General features: G+C 41.8%; 1 protein-coding gene across 1 annotated transcript in view; it reads right to left on the bottom strand.

Moving 5' to 3' along the window:
• The window catches only part of LOC126175057 (DNA polymerase alpha subunit B), a 115,948-nt gene that overhangs the window by 27,697 nt on the left and 74,126 nt on the right, over positions 1-14,125 (bottom strand). The window lies entirely within an intron of this gene.

The following is a 14,125-nucleotide window of genomic DNA, read 5'->3' as shown; positions in this document are numbered from 1 at the left end:
AGCTGCCAGCATATTGGATTTTGCTTGTTCTAAGTTAGATGTATCTCCTGCTTCGAAAATAATAAAATTAAGTAGCAGAAAAAGAAAAGCAGATATTGAAAATAAGGTACAACAAATTTCAGACAAAATTCGAAGACTTGGAATCAGGCTTTAGTAATACAGATACCAACATTACTTCTAAAGAAGAAGAAAACCTACTGCCAGCATCATCACACTCTGAATATTTGAGCTTATTAGAGAAATTAAAAATTAATGGTTTAGTGACATCTAAAGAGGAAAAAGTTACAACTTTAAGTTTTCTCCCTGACTCATGGGCAAGAGAAAAAAATAGATCCTGAATTCAACGTTTCGCATCGTTTGGTTAAACTAACCCGAAAATTAGTGAAAGAGCAAGGCACTCTTTCAATTTTAGGAAACAAGAAAGTGAAGAAACAATTTGAAAGACCCAGCAGTTTTTTTGAATATGATGAAAACAGTAGAATGTGCCCAGGTTGCATAGATAGCAAAAGAGTTGTTATAAATGGAGTTAAAGTAATAAAGCAAAATGACCTGGTGCCGTGAAATTTAAATGAACTTCATGTAGCTTTTAAAAATTCCCACCCTGAATGCAAAATTGGAAGGGCAAAATTTTGTGACCTCTGCCCTAAGTGTTGTATTTTGGCTGGATCCTTAGGGACACGCTACATGTGTGTTTGTTTATATAATCAAAATGTCAAAACTGATGAATGCGGGTGTAAAACTCAGTGATCTTAACTACAAAGAGTTACTAGATTTAATGGTCTCTGACACTAACAGTTACGACTGCATGATCAGTTTGTGTAATAAATGCGTGGCAAGGAAACCATTACTGAACTGTTTCACGAATATGATGAGGAAATGCCAGACAGTATTACCTTCAAACTGTCAGTTGTGACAGGGCAGAAATGATAACAGTGGTTAAATCTCCGGTAGAGTACTTGGAACCTTTAATTGATAACTTACAAAAATTCAGAAGTCACCACTAGGTTTCTAAAATCCAAAGTAAGTGTTTGAAGGCCAAAAAAGCACAACTTCATGAAACTTAAGCATAGTGCTAGCTGATATTGCAGAAAATTTTACATTTTTGATTCACGATGCAATATAAGGGTACCATTGGGTCAATGACCAGGCAACAGTGCATCCATTTATTCTCTACTTTAAAAATGAGAGATATGAAGTTTGCAGTTCTTCAATTTGCATTCTAAGCGACTACTTGGTGTACAACCCTTTGGCTGTACATGTGTTTCAAAAGTATGTAATAAATTACACAAAAGAAAATTTTCACAAGTTTGAGAAGCTGATATACTTTCCAGATGAAAGTGGTAGTCAGTATAAGAACAAAAAGAATTTTTCAAATCTGTGCAACCACAATGTAGACTTTGGGATGGAGGCTGAATGGCACTTTTTTGCATCTTGCCATGGTAAAAATGCATGTGATGGAGCAGGAGTTACAACAAAATATGAATTAAGTAAAGCCAGCCTACAAAGACCAACCACACACCAAAGTCTCACAGTACAGGACATGTATGTCTTTTGCAAGGATAATATTAAAGCCGTGACCTATTTTCTGATCAAGAAAGAAGAAGTGGTTCTGCATATGAAAACAACACTTCAAACCAGATTTGAAAACTGTATAGGAATTAAAGGAACAAGGCATTTCCACAAATCCCTTGGCATTGCAGAAAACTTAGTTCGATACTATTTAACATCAGAAACTGAAATTTATGAGGATCATTGTCAGTAAAATTACATCTGTCTTTAATGTTGAATGACAGTGGCATGTGTGTATGATGGGCAGTGGTGGCTTGCAGAGGTTGAAAGAATAAGTGTGGAAAACAATGATATTTTTGGGCATTTTTACCACCCTGTTGGTCCAAGAACATCATTCAAGAAATCTACTAGTGACAAAGTTTGGATACCAATGAAAAATGTTTTAAGGAAACTTTCAGTGCTTGAACTTACCACGGCAACTGGGAGGTCTTATTCTATATCACAGAAGCTGTCTGAAGAAATCACAGAAGCTGTCTGAAGAAATAAGTGTTCTTAACATTCACCACCAGGTTTAGGAACAGTCGCATCTCGATGGATGTTAATTGAAAATGGCTCACATGCCTCTGAGCACTATGGGACTTAACTTCTGAGGTCATCAGTCCCCTAGAACTTAGAACTACTTAAACCTGACTAAACTAAGGACATCGCACACATCCATGCCCAAGGCAGGATTCGAACCTGCGACCATAGCGGTCACGCGGTTCCAGACTGTAGCGACTAGAACCGCTCTACCAACACGGCCAGCGTTAATTGAAAATACTTTGAAGTATGTCAAAATAATATAAATGTTAATTTCAGAGATGTTTCCACTTTCTGTATATAATTCAGTACCTTACTTCAATAATAATTGGTTATATCCCACCAATATAACACATGAATAGGCAACATCAGTTTTAGAGTAATCTGAATTATCTCCCCATTTTCAAACATTCATATTTTTGTTCACAGTCAGATATCAATGTTGAAATTTTCGCAGTATGTTGCTATCATACAGGTGTACAAACTGTGCAAAAATAATATTTTTATATTCAGTCCCACCTGAGATAACTAACCCCAAACTTTACAAAAAATGAAAATTTTCCAATTTCAAAAACTGATAAAAAAATTAAGGAAATACTTAAGTGTTCTTGCTCTATATGATGCTAGTAGTGTATGATATCTAACTATAGGGAAAAAACAGATACTCATAAATCGCTCCTTGTTTGTTATTTTTGGGCCTAAAAAGTGGATTTTTGAAAATTTGGATACCAAACTTTGGAGGTCAATTTGACTGGTTATTTTTGAATTTAGAGTAGTTTGTATAACAGACAATGTTGTAGAGGACACTTTTCTAAAAACAATCATGTCAATTGCAATGTTGTAACTTAACCCAGTGCAGGGATATTCATATTTTTGCTGCTGCTGCTGCTGTTGTCGTCGTCGTCGTCGTCTTCTTCAGTCCTCAGACTGGCTTGATGCAGCTCTCCATGCTGCTCTATCCTGTGCAAGCTACTTCATCTCCCAGTACCTACTGCAGCCTACATCCTTCTGAATCTGATTAGTGTATTCATCTCTTGGCCTCCCTCTACGATTTTTACCCTCCACGCTGCCCTCCAATATAATCTATCTACTATCTTATAGTATCTCTAGGGTTCTTCCTTGTATACAACCTTCTTTCATGATTCTTGAACCAAGTGTTATCTATGATTAAGTTATGCTCTGCGCAAAATTCTACCAGGCGGCTTCCTATCATTTCTTAGCCCCAATCCATATTCGCCTACTACGTTTCCTTCTCTCCCTTTTCCTACTCTCGAATTCCAGTCACCCATGACTATTAAATTCCTTCGTCATCTGCAGAGCTAGTTGGCATATAAACTTCTACTACTGTAGTAGGCGTGGGCTTCGTGTCTATCTTGGCCACAATAATGCATTCACTATGCTGTTTGTAGTAGCTTACCCGTACTCCTATCTTTTTATTCATTATTAAACCTACTCCTGCATTACCCCTATTTGGCTGTGTTTATAACCCTGTAGTCACCTGACCAAAAGTATTGTTCCTCCTACCACCGAGCTTCACTAATTCCCACTATATCCATTTCCCTTTTTAAATTTTCTAACCTACCTGCCCGATTAAGGGATCTGACATTCCACACTCCGATCCGTAAAATGCCGGTTGTCTTTCTCCTGATAACTATGTCCTCTTGAGTAGTCCCCGCCTGGAGAACCGAATGGGGGACTATTTTACCTCCGGAATATTTTACCCAAGAGGATGCCATTATCATTTAATCATACAGTAAAGCTACATGCCCTCGGGAAAAATTTCAGCCATTTGCAGTACCAGAACAGCAAGGCCATTTTGGTTAGTGTTACAAGGCCAGATCAATCAGTCATTCAGACTGTTGCCCCTCTTCAGGAACGTTTGTCTGGCCTCTCAACAGATACCCCTCTGTTGTGGTTGCACCTACGGTACGGCTATCTGTATCGTTGAGGCACGCAAGCCTTCCCACCAACGGCAAGGTCCATGGTTCATGGGGTTGCTAACATTTCTAAACTGAAACCTCACAAGTGATGTGGGCCATCACCTCCTGTGCACAATCCTTTTGTTCAAAAATAGCCTGTCGACTGTACTGTAACCAATTTGCCCTTTGTATCATCCATCTAATGGTCTCCTGTTAACCACCGTCACAGTCAGTAGATGGATCCAAACTGGTAAGTGGTCTTCCCACTGAACCGAGTCCACAATAGCTGGGGAACAAAAACAAAGGTCAATGGATGGGAAAGACCCTGTCTCTATAGAAAAGGTGTGTCATGTGATGCATGTTCAGAATGCAGATATTCTCAGAATGAACGAGTTGCTCGATCATCCGACCCCTTGAGCAAGTGGTAGCCCCACAGCACATTGTGTGCGCATTGAAGTCCCCCACAAGGGGGAATGAGCATGGGAGTGCCTAGAAGAGTTCTGGTAGTGCGTCTGCATCCAAAGCATCATTAGGGAGCATGTCCAAAGAACACACTGTTATATTAAAGAGTGCGAGAACTTTCACAGCAATTGCTTACAGTCATGGTTAGAGGGACAGGAGAGGAGCGACATCTCTCATCAAGGAAAACAGCCAATACACCTTTAGCTCTGTCTCCAGTAGTATTGTCCTTCCTTTACGCATGGTAGCTCCGTAATGCAGGTGTGTCTGACTGAAATGCATTTCTAGTAAGCATATGTAGAAATGTTTCTCCCGGACCAGTAGCTGAAATTCTTCCAAATATGAGCGACATCCATTCAAATTCCACTGCAACAACAGAAGTCCGTGTGGAAGCCATTGGTTAGCGATGGTTGTTCTTTTTGTTCTCCTTTAGAGGCAGTGACTTACCGGGGAGGTCAGGGGGAATGTTAGCCAGTTCCTTGCTCTCCAGTTCCTCTGACTAAGTCCATATCCTCAAGGGCAAAAGTCCCCATCAGAAAGGGTGAGAGCTTGCCGAACTTAAGATTTAACAACTGCCTTTTTGGACTTGGAACTACTTTCCGAAGGACATTTTTCTTTACTGACAGGAGGAGGTGGCTGCCTGTGTTGCGAGGATGGCTTATGATGTTGGGTAATGGTATGTGGCTTAGATGGTAAGCCTGTTGCTGACCGCTTCCAAAGGACCCCAGTTTCAAGTGGAGTGTTTCTGCCACAGGCACATCGACAAGTGCATGTGCTCATACTTTAATCTGGGGTCAGTTTGTGTGGCATCATACTTAGAGATTGCCAAATTAAGAGGTGATGCAAAAGAAGAAACAAAAACCGGTGCCCGCAGTTTGGAAAGCTTTTTTAGCTTCACCATAGGTTATAGATCTCTACTTTCAACTCCTGACTTTTTCTTTCCTCGCTGTAAGCCTCACACTTTCCGCTCCACACTGGTGATCCCCAGAGCAGTTTACACATTTCGGAGGAAGTGTACAAGAATTGACCGACTCATGAGCTGAGTCTCCACAATTGCCACTTGCAGCCTTCTCATTATCATCCCATAGTGGTATGACCAAATCTTTGACATTTGTAGCATCGCATCGCATGGGGTTAGGAACAAGCGGGCGAACTTTAGGACTGATATAGCCTGCAAGGACATGTTCAGGTGATTCTGGAGTACTAAACGTTAGAATAAATGTTGCTATTTTTCCAATTTACCATTGACTCTCCTCATGTAGTTCTGCACTTCTGTGGCACCCATATTTTTCCATTCTTCATGTAACTCCACGAGATCCACTTCCATTATATCTGAGCAGGTAAACACACCCTTGCTAAAGTTGAGGGTATTGTGCAACTCAGCCTCGACTGGGTAGTCACCTAAGGCCTTACATCCCAGAAGCTTAGATATCTGGTTAGAATTAACAGTTTCAACTAAAAGTGTTCCCTTACGAAGTCATTTGATGACTTTCAGAGCCCAGCAATACCTTCCAATGCCTTGTGAACATAGAAAGGGGAGATGATCTAAAAGATCAACATTTGCTTGACTACAATGAAAGTGTTAAGGCACACTAATGCTCTGTTACTACTATTCTGAGACTTATTTTCGGGAGGACTGACCAATTGAACTCTCTTTGAGGAGAGAGAGTGCAGGTACGGTACTGCCTGACGATACACCCATCCCGTCAGTAGTAGAAGTTTGATGAGACCGTTCCATAGGGATCCCACGAGATGCTAGGGAAACAACCATCGACCCAAGCAGAGCCCTGAATGCCTGAGCAAGCTTTATACAATTGGGGGTGGCAGATGTTTTACCTCAATAACCATTCACCTCATCAGCCTGCAGCACACCTTGAGGTTGAGGATTTTTTTAATAGAGGTGTGTACCTTCATCACGGTCCAGGCAGTGAAACCAAGACTCCATTCTCCAAAACACACAACATATTCCATATTCCATGGTGGTCACTGAAGTATGCCCAGAGCTTACAGTGACAGAGGGCTGGCAGCACTTACCAGTCCCCAGCTCAGGAACCCCGGGGTCACCAAGCCCGTACTCAGCAAAATAATTCTGAGCCCCTGAGGGGTCCTTTGAAGGAAGTGACTAATATTTTGCTTAGTGAGTTTATACCGATCAGAAAATATCATTCCATTCCACAAGACATTAGAAGTAATTCCTGCAGACTTGTTTGTTCACAGAAAATATGAAAGGTCATATGCCCTCCTACTGAAGAATAGCGCAACTCGTGCAAATTTATGTAACTTTAACCCTTTCACTGCAGCAGACAAGCTCTCTGCATTCCATGCTGCACACAGCTTTTGTTGTGGCTGTACTGGCTCACCAAATTCCAGTGCCTGTGGTAAGAGATTTGTGGCCGATATGAAATACTTATCTGATTTTTCAAAACTATTACGAAAAAAGTTATTTTTGCTCTTTGCTTGATAAGGGATAATTTCTTTTTGTTATATGCCATAGTTACTACACTGCATCAAATTAAGTAAAACACTGTGCAAAATCTTAAAGGTGTGTGTAAAGAACTATGCCTTTTTTTTTAGCGAGTGTACTGTTTCTTCTTGAAAGTTTACATCCACCCAGCAGATCCTTTAAACATTTTTCCTCCCACCTTCACTGCTGCTTAATTGCCGCACTGCTGTATATTACCATCAAGGATTATCTTTTTCTTAAATGTACTATTAAATTTATCTAGATGAACTGTGTTTACCATTGAAAGCTTTTGTTGATGTGTACCCTGGCATTCGAGGTATCTACTTCAGATCTGCTTAGTTTTAATAATTCAAAGTTTCTCTTGATGATCCTGAAAGACAGATGCCTCTTCTTTAGACTCGTTTCACATACTCTTTCACATACTCTTCTTTTATGGACAAGGGTAATGTGGTAGCCAATGATATTACATCATCAAAGCATCATCACCTACTTCCTCACTTTCACATCCTTGTCCCATTGCACCAATGGCACAATTCAACGAATGTGACTGGTGAAAGGGCAGTCTCTATTGAACTGAAAATCAATCAACTATTTTGTTCTATACCTAGCACGTCTTCCTTTGAGAAGTTTTCTAATATATCTCCAGTGTAATTGCAATATATAGAGAATAGCGAAAAATAAATCCCTTCAGCTTTTATAAAAGTTGGTCAAATAGTCTCATATAATGATACATGCCAGTGACAGCTTACAGCAGCTCTACCCATTTAAATGTTGCAATTTGATATTCATACCTGATCACTCCTGGAGATGTCACTATTACTTGTTGGTTCACTGACGATAAACCTCTCTCCCAATCCACTGCACAGTACTTTGCACTCTGGCATTAAGCGGACACAGTGTGGTGGAGAAAGTGACAAGTGCGCATGTGCACGAACTTTCAGAAGGGCATAAATGCATAAGGTACATAAAATGCCACAAATTTTCGCACAGAATCAATTGCTAGGGCTGCTGTCATATCTGTGCTTTTTATCCTTAAAATATAAGGTCAAATTGGTGATTTTTCCTTGTAAGTGAAACACTGAGTAAAATTCTTGCAGTCCTACTAGGTTTCCTCTCCAGGGGACACCACCTTGAAGTAGCACTGTCCATGTGAGTGAAGAGTCTTGTGAGCTCATGTGAAGCTGAGGGCTATGCCGGTTGTGGGAACCTACGGTCGGTAAGGTCTTGGCCGATGGACCGGACTAAGTGTCCCCCACAATGACTTGCCATCCCACATCCATTCCTTGTCCTTTCCCAACTCCTCAATACCCAACCCAAGCAGTGACACAATCCGTGCCAAGGGGTGTGTGGCACATGGAAGACATGTCGTGAATGGAGCCTCAGAGATACCAGGTGACCTCCCTGAGCCTTGCACTGCATGAGGTTTCTGTGGTGTGGACCGATTAGAACCACAACTCTCGTGGGACCAAAATGGACACGAAATAAAGTAGCAATACTGAGTGGCAAGTTGAGACCTCAGACAACAAAACATCAGGGCTGGAACCTGTGGAAAACTTCCCCTCAGCTGGACAGGGGGACAGACCTGTTCAAGAACTGGGAATGGTTACTAAGAAGTTGGAACAGATTAAGATCAAACACTTGTCTGGGGCTCTGAGGAGGGGACTTCTTAGATAAAAAAAAGCTAAAAGAAGGAAAAGAGTGACTTCCTAAAAAAAGTGGAGGGAACTAAAAGGGATTGAGCCCATGATCTCCAAGAAAATGTTGTCTCTGGGCGAAGGGGGTGTACAAACCCCTTCTACATTGAGGGCAGGCAGTAAGAAAACAATGGGGGAGTCCAAGACTCCCACTTCTCAGGATAAGCGTATCCAGAAAAAGCTGAGGCAAGATACAGGGAAACAGACCTATAGTACTGCAGTCTCAGTTTTTAGGATGGCAATTATCCAGTAAGGCTATCCACTGGTCAAGATCACCTCACAGCAGGAGCAGCTCGTGCAGATGTCACTCTTTGAGAAGATGTGGGGGACGTTGGTCCAGGATCCAGCCGCTAATATCACCTGGGAGGATGTGAAGCTGCTGGTAAAGACGCGACTTAGCTCTTCAAGACTGCAAAGATATTAATGTGTGTGCCAAAACCTCAGCGACTCTGAGAAAATAGGGTCTCAAAACCTGAAAGACTTGACAGAGGATTGGAAGATAATCAAACCGAAGGTTGCACCAAACGGCCAAACCCTTTTAGTGGAAGTTGGAGAGAAGTCCCTGAAGGCAACGCAGGAACAAGACCTGAGACTATTCTTGGGGTTCTCACAGGCTGCTGTTAGGGTAATCAAAGACATCAGAAGCAACAATGGTGGCAAGATGGAGCCTGAATGTGCTGTAGATAAATATGCAACACAGTAAATGGGCCACTGCTGCCCTGAATCGTCTTCCAGGAAAACGGATGACAAGAAGTGGACGTGGCCGATTCAGGAACCCTGTGTATATAAAGGTGGTGTACTGGACCTCGGCATCACTGGAGGTAAGCTGGTTTAGGCTAGAAGTATAAGAAACTCCAAAACGTCCATTTATGTAAAAAATGTAATCTTCTCCATGCCAATGGCAGACTTTTGTTCTAGGGACTTAGTGACCATTTGGATGCGGCAATGTAAGTAAGGTATCACAAGGGAGTTTGTAATGGCCTTGGAATACTTTCCTTACGAGGACAGAGCTGCTCCTTCTCAGGAGGTGAGGAGACTGACGGAAGCCTGCGCACAACAGGACGAGCAACTATTCGTTGGATGCGATGCTAATGCCCACTACTTAGTGCGGAGCAGCACCAACACCAACAGTAGAGGTGAGTACCTTCTAGAACTACTTCTAGCTAATAACTTAAGAGATCCTCAATAGGGGCAAGGAACCTACATTTAGCTATATAGTAAGAGAAGAGGTAACTGACTTAACTACCCATCAAAGTGGAACTGAAGGTTATGTCAAACAATGGCATGTGGCTTTGGAGAAGTCCTCATCACACCACATGTATATTAAAGCTTGAGGTTGAAATGGGCATCAGACAGACAATGTCCTAAGAAATGCCAGGAAAACGGAATGGGTAGTGTACAGGAAGGACCTCGACTCAAGCCCATCGGAAGTCAGTACTTCGATAAGGAATCCAGTAGAGTTTGAGGAGGAAGCAGAGGCAGTGACCTCTGCCATCATGACCTCATACCAGACAACTGCTCTATCTCCAAGAAGTGCACGAAAAGGAAAGTATCTTGGTTAAACAACAACATGGAATCACAGAGGAAACAGGTATGAAGACTGTTTAACCTAACTACTCCTCAAGACTGATTTTCCTCAATGTACTCTCACAGACAACACAGACCAGGACAAGATATCAGTTTTGAGGTATTCGAAGGGAGAACTGGAAACCTGCCAGAGAATGTGCTGAAAATAGTAAAATCCAATGGGTGGTGGCAAAATTCCAACTATTCAAGTCACCTGGCCCAGATGAAATCTTTTCAGTGCTCCTGCAACAAGCAGAAGTGAACTTAATAAGATTCCTATGCAGGTTATTTAGAGTTAGCTTAGCAGCAGGAATCACTGCTAACATCTGGAGGGCAGTGAAGGTTGTCTTCATTCCAAAGTCAGGGAGAACTGATCATATGAAGACCAAGGATATGAGACCAGCCCGTCCTCCTTTCTTCTTAAAACGTTACAAGAACTGGTCAACGTGTATGTTAGGAATAGGGGGTTAACTAGGATCCCTCTATACATAAACCAACATGCATACCAACCAGAAAAATAGTTGGGAAGGTGGAGAAAGCACTACACTTTCAGGAAATAGCCCTCTGCACCTTCTTGGACATCGAAGGGGCTTCTAGCAACACAACCTTCAAATCCATGGTTACGGCAGCAGAGCTGCGTGGATTGGAGACCACCATTTGCAGTTGGATTAGAGCCATGCTTAGTGGTAGAAAGATAGAAGCCACCATGATGCAAGGAAAAATGTTAATCAACACCACCAGAGTAAAGAGGGGTCCTGTCCCCTCTACTATGGAGCCTTGTGGTGAATGAACTCATTGTAGAATTAAACTCTAGACAGTACTTTTGCCAGAGATACGCAGACAATCTTGTCACAGAAATACTTGGCAAATTTTTAAGTACAGTAAGAGCTATGGCACAAGGAGCATTGAACATTGTGCAAAATTGGTGCAGGAAACAGGATCTAAGGGTCATTCCTAAGAATGACTGTTGCATTACCATTCACGAAGAAGCAGATCCAAAACACATATTGGAATCTCAAGCTTCTCGATGAAGCTCAACCAGTGATGGGGATATTGAAATATCTAGGGGTAACCCCGGATGAGAAATATCGCGGACCCCTCACAAAGGAGCACCTGTTCCAAAGCAAAAGGTAGTCTAATGAGTACCAGGAGAGCTTGTGGTAAAAACTGGGGCTTAAGCCCAAGAGTATGTGCTGGGTATACACCACAGTAGTAAGACCTGTGATCACTTATGGGGCTAGTGTGGTGGAAATAGGTGGAACAGCAAGTAGCACCTAAGGAGCTAGCTAAGGTGCAGAGATTGGCTTGCTTAGCCATTACATGCGGAATTAGCAGCGCACCCACTGATGGAATGGAAACCATGTGGGACATGCCCCCATTACACCTGTGGGTAAAAATGGAGGCAGCCGCTGGAACACACAGGTTAAAAACTGGAACTCAGTGGGGTATCCACGTTCTCACATTGAAATACTGATTTAGGTAGACATGGGTATGGTTGGGGAAATGCCGGCTGACTATATAACAACTCCCAGCTGCTTTATATATAGTAACTGAAAGTAGAGAGCTCTGGGAGAACAAATTTCAACACTGTACTGAGGACTTAGTCTGATTCACTGACGGTTCGAAGATAGACCAAGGCGTTGGGGCCAGGTATACGGGGTGCAGTCAAGGCTGGAGAGTGCAATCTCACTAAGGAAGATGGCCATTGTGTTTCCAGCAGAAATATATACTATCAGGGTGTGCGTGGAGGAGAATTTGTGTAGGTGCTACAGAGGTCATAGCATTTTCATTTATTCAGACAGCCAAGCAGCCCTGAAAGCACTGGCAGCCTCTGCAACAAGATCAAAGATCATGGCAAAATGCCACGAAGTCCTTATGGAACTAGGGGAAAGCAATAGGGTGAACCTACTGTGGATACCTGGTCACCCAGTGATTAGTGGTAATAAGCAAGCTGATAGGTCGGCCAGGATAGGAGCGATGACACCATTTATTGGACCAGAATCTGTCCTGACAATCACCAAGGCAATGATCAAAATAAAACTATGAACTGGACAAAGAGACAGCATGTAGAATATTGGGCTAAGGTCTAAAAGCAAAAACATGGCAAGGTATTGATGTCGTGGCCATGTTCTAAGAGAAGTCTGTCAATCCTAGGCTTGAAAAGGAGAGGAATGAAACTCATGGTTGGACTATTGACAGACCACGGTAATTTCAAAAAACACCTACATACAATGGGAATAAAATAAGAAGACCCCAAATGTAGGATGTGTGGTGTGGGCGAGGAAACCACATCACATTTGATCTTCAAATGCGAGGCATTGGAGATTAAAAGACGGAATAATATGATAAACCAGACCTAAAGAAATTGTGTCTAGTGAAACACTGGTAAAGGATCTCCTTGCACTGTTGAAGGGCATTGGTTGGCTTTACTGGAGACACAGGGAATGACACCAGCACAATAAACTGTTTTGGTGTGCGCAGCAGCACGCTTGACCAATGTTTTTGCTTCCCTGATAAAATCAAATCAGGTTACCTGAAATACATATCGACAAAGATTGATCTAGAGTCTCTGTTTGGGCTGCTGCTTCCTGCTTTGAAGTATGTCACACTGTTCGCTAAACCATAGTCCATGATTATTATATATATTTGACCTAAGAAATTATCTCTTTGTCACATTCTTTTATGTATAAGAAAAATTATTAAAACTTGTGCAAGATGTGTGAACATTTAATTTGTTATTACTGTACTCTTAACCATGGCATAATAATAAAATACACACTAACAAAATCATGGACTTCCCTTTCTACATTTCTATTACAAAGCTGGTCACAGTTACAAGTGTCATTTCTCTTACAAATTCTCAATAAATTTATGCAACTAACATATAAGAGGCTTGTATCATCTGACAAGTGAATAAGGCTGCTACAATGGAGCATCCCCGCCCGCCATTACAAGATATCCTGAATTGGAAAAGCTTCACCATACCCTTCACCAGGACTTTGATTACCCACCATCATGCCCTGAAATGAGGGACATCTTACCCAAGATCCTACACATCTCCCCCAAAACTGCACTCCATCGCCCACCCAACCAACACGGCATTCTAGTCCATCCCTATGCCATTCATGTCCACAGCTCGTGGTCCAGTGGCTAGTGTTGCTGCCCCTAGATCACGGGGTCCCGAGTTCGATTCCCGGCCGGGTTGGAGATTTTCTCTGCCCAGGGACTGGGTGTATTTGTCATCATCATCATCATCATCATCATCATCATCATCATCATCATAATAATAATAATAATAATAATAATAATAATAATAATCTATGCCATTCCCACTCCGAACTCCTTGCCACAGTGATTATACCCCTGTGGCAGACCCAGTGCAAGATCTGCCCTATCCACTCACTCCAGTATGCTCACAGGCTTATCCTATTCCACAATATTATGTATACATTTGTTAGTCCAATAGTTTGTTCAGATTCTGGTAATGAGAGAATAATCTGGTTATGAATGCTCTTCAAGCACTGTAAACTGGCCTCTGAAAAGATCTTTCAATACACCAATGGCACGATAATTTCTGTTGACAAACTCTTGTTAATATAGCAAAAAAAATAAACTATCCAAAACTAAATAGTTATGGAACTATGAAGTGAAATTTTATTATTGGATAAGACATGATTAGCTAATACTGATTTCCTATTCCACTTCTTTACCTCTTGATACACCTCTACTATCTGTATAACTGAAGCCGTATTGAAAAAGATTGCCGGTAGGATTTCACTGTGGCTTGTGGAGACAACAGTGCAAGGCACAGCTCCAGTTTTGGGCAATAATGCCACTCTTTGAGGCGAAATTTTAGTTGCATGTGAAATTGCAACTACTTCTAAAATAGCTCTAATACGGAAAATACTCTGTAAATCTTTGTGAACAGGCACTGT

Source organism: Schistocerca cancellata, chromosome 1, assembly GCF_023864275.1.
Source record: "Schistocerca cancellata isolate TAMUIC-IGC-003103 chromosome 1, iqSchCanc2.1, whole genome shotgun sequence".
Lineage (NCBI taxonomy): Eukaryota > Metazoa > Arthropoda > Insecta > Orthoptera > Acrididae > Schistocerca > Schistocerca cancellata.
This window is presented reverse-complemented; position numbering and strand designations above follow the sequence as displayed.